This window comes from Mugil cephalus, chromosome 16, assembly GCF_022458985.1.
Source record: "Mugil cephalus isolate CIBA_MC_2020 chromosome 16, CIBA_Mcephalus_1.1, whole genome shotgun sequence".
In the NCBI taxonomy this organism is placed as follows: Eukaryota; Metazoa; Chordata; class Actinopteri; order Mugiliformes; family Mugilidae; genus Mugil; species Mugil cephalus.
In genome coordinates this window covers 13,751,526-13,754,293 of record NC_061785.1, presented here as the reverse complement: position 1 = coordinate 13,754,293, position 2,768 = coordinate 13,751,526, and the positions used below count along the sequence as shown (strand labels likewise).

Sequence of the window (2,768 nt, the reverse complement as noted above, 5' to 3'; positions counted from 1 at the left end):
ACAATTCTTCCTCAAAAACTCACCATCCTTCCAGTTTTCCATCCTTCCCAATTTGAATAGTTTCTGCTTCAATCTCCTCAGATATTTTTTTCTGCTTGATGCATGCCAATGATTTGACCTTTTCTCAAACAGATTAACAATCATTTCCATGACCACCATGGTGAAGAACATTAACTTTACTTTCTTGACAACAGGCACAACTGAAACCATTCCTGCTTAGGGCTCTGTTAATAGTTTGCAACTGTCTCTCTCTTAGATTCCCACTTTCTCTCTGGATGAAAAAATCAAGTACAATCAAGATTCAAATGAGTTTAGTACCAGAACTCTCTTCCTCTGAAGAGAGAGCCACTTAGTACTGATGAGCAACAGTTGTGCAACCTGCGCGATGAGCTTTTTAAACCCAGCATGACAGTCACACTCATACTTGGCTACTGGCACGATGGGAGCTGTTGGTCTTTTGTTTGTTTGTTTGTTTGTTTGTTTGTTTGCTTGCTTGTTTGCTTGCTTGCCTGCTGACTGTTTTGCTTGCTAAAGGTTTTGTATGTTTTTGTTTAATCTGTTTGAAGGTTATGGAGTGTAAACTAGCAATTAGGGAAAAATATAATTAAGATGTTTGAGGGAATATCTTTGGGGTTAATGAAAGCTTTGCCTTAACTTGTAAAGTTCCTGAAAAGGTTTTAAGCTTTAGATATTAAGTGAAATGTCACAAAGTCTTTTACTAAAGGAAAGTCCACTGTCTGCAGGTGGTAAAAGTGGTGGTAAAAATCAAGAGCATGAAGGATGGTAAGTACATTGCTGACAACCTCTTTAGGTGCTACTATCTAACATCCATACCATCAATATTCTAGACATGCATTCTGATGTTTCTATATTGTTACCAACAGTACTGGCGTCATTGGGGTCCTCGCTGGCATCAGATGCTACAGAAGGTGAGCATTTGCTGTGAAATCATTTTTGCAAAATGGCAAATCCTTTGTCCTCATGCTAACCATGTGGAGGGCTTAATAAAACAACTGCACATGTACTGTAATATCCTCCATGTGGTGGCCTATTGTTGCAACACCATTTTATAGCCCTTCTAGGATATCTAAAGCCTAGGCGTAACAGTCTGGTCAAGTAAAATTCTTATGGTTGAAATATTCTTTCAGTCCATCGGGAAACCAATGAAGGCGCTGAGGCATCTGTTGCCCACATTAAACTAACGACAGATTCCAGAAGAAGCAAAAGACTTGTTAAATCCATTTTCTATGAGTGAATCATGTGGGGAACCAAACGGCAACCTCCAGGTCTGAGCGATGACGCCCATGCGGAAGTACAAAAAAGGCAGTTCAAGTGGCTGCTTGACGCTGGCTTCAAACGAGAGCAAATCCCCATGGACTGCAATGTTTACAGCCTGGTACAAAAAGCGGTTTTGGTTTCAATGGTATTACCATGATGACTGTATTTTGCTTTTTAAGGTTAAATTCTGCATAATTCAGGGCGTCCATGCTTTTCGTGATGGGCTGTAGTCTGAGCTAATGGGCAGGAGAGAGTTGAGTGGGCTGGACTCAATGTCAATGAGTGACGTCACAATGGGTTTGTCCATCATATAAACCATGGTATATACTGGGGTACTCAAATACAAATCCACAAAGAAATTTTTCAATGAGTCAAAGGTCCATTTTTATTGAGGTTGGCCAAGCCACAGACCATATTATTGAAGAATATTCAAAACAAAAACCCATATTAAAATAAAGTCAACATCTTCGATTCCTTTGGTAGACAAATATATCAAGATCTCGGGAATCAAAGTGCAATGAAAAACTATTTTACGTTTGAATTATGTCAGTGTCAAACACTGGTTAATGTCCATAGTATACAGTTAATGGTTAATGAAAGAAATGGCTTCTTGCGTCTGTTGGCCATCTTGCGATAAATATGATACAACCAGGTTGAAGACGTAATCACGCAACATACTCGACATCCTCTTAGTTGTAGCTCACCTGTGGCTAACGGTTAAACCAGACTCCCCATCAATAATGTACTGGTTCGGATAGCATAAGGTGGATGTGGAACAAACTTGACCCATAGGCCTATGCAAAGTTTGCAAAAAAAAAAAGGAAATGGCTAAAGATCGCAACACAACTAATTTATTCCACCACCTGAAGTACAACCACCAGGAGGCACCAACACCCTCCGCTAAAGATGGCCAGACGTCCCCAATTTTTGGGGACAGTCCCTGTTTTGGATGATGAGTCCCCCGGCTGTCCCTGATTTTAATGTTTTGTGAATGAGAAGAAAAAATGTTATGTGCAGACTACAAATACTACGGTATCCTGTAATAATTTATTGACATATTATAGACATAGCAGTTTAAAAATGTTTAAATATTAATATGTCAAAATAAATTTAGTTATTTAGTATTTATATTGTCCCTGTTTCTTCATTTCATCAACATTATTTATCATTATTTATTTCTATGTGTCCAAGTTGTAAATATCCCTGGATTTAATTTCAGAAATCTGGTCCACGGTAAATTTAAAAAAATTAAAAAAAATAGTTTGATTAGTAACTACAGTTTTCTCCACAAATTCCTATTTAAACCTGTAGTTAAGCAGCTTACTTGACTGTAACTGGCCAGTATCATCTCAGAGCTCTCAAGACAGAATGTAGACAGACAGAGACAAAAACATGGATTGGAATTAGAATATTTTTTATCATTATTGACAGAATGGCAGAATTTATCAGAAGAGAAAGAAAGAAGAAAGGGGGACCACCTAGTGTATATA

At 38.1% G+C, this 2,768-nt stretch overlaps 1 long non-coding RNA gene across 1 annotated transcript; it reads left to right on the top strand.

Moving 5' to 3' along the window:
* The first annotated feature begins 584 nt into the window (after nucleotides 1-584).
* Nucleotides 585-1,475, top strand: LOC125022759. The gene is made up of 3 exons (XR_007114478.1): nucleotides 585-783; nucleotides 885-929; nucleotides 1,149-1,475. It is a non-coding gene; the product is annotated as an uncharacterized LOC125022759 (long non-coding RNA).
* The last annotated feature ends 1,293 nt before the right edge of the window (nucleotides 1,476-2,768 follow it).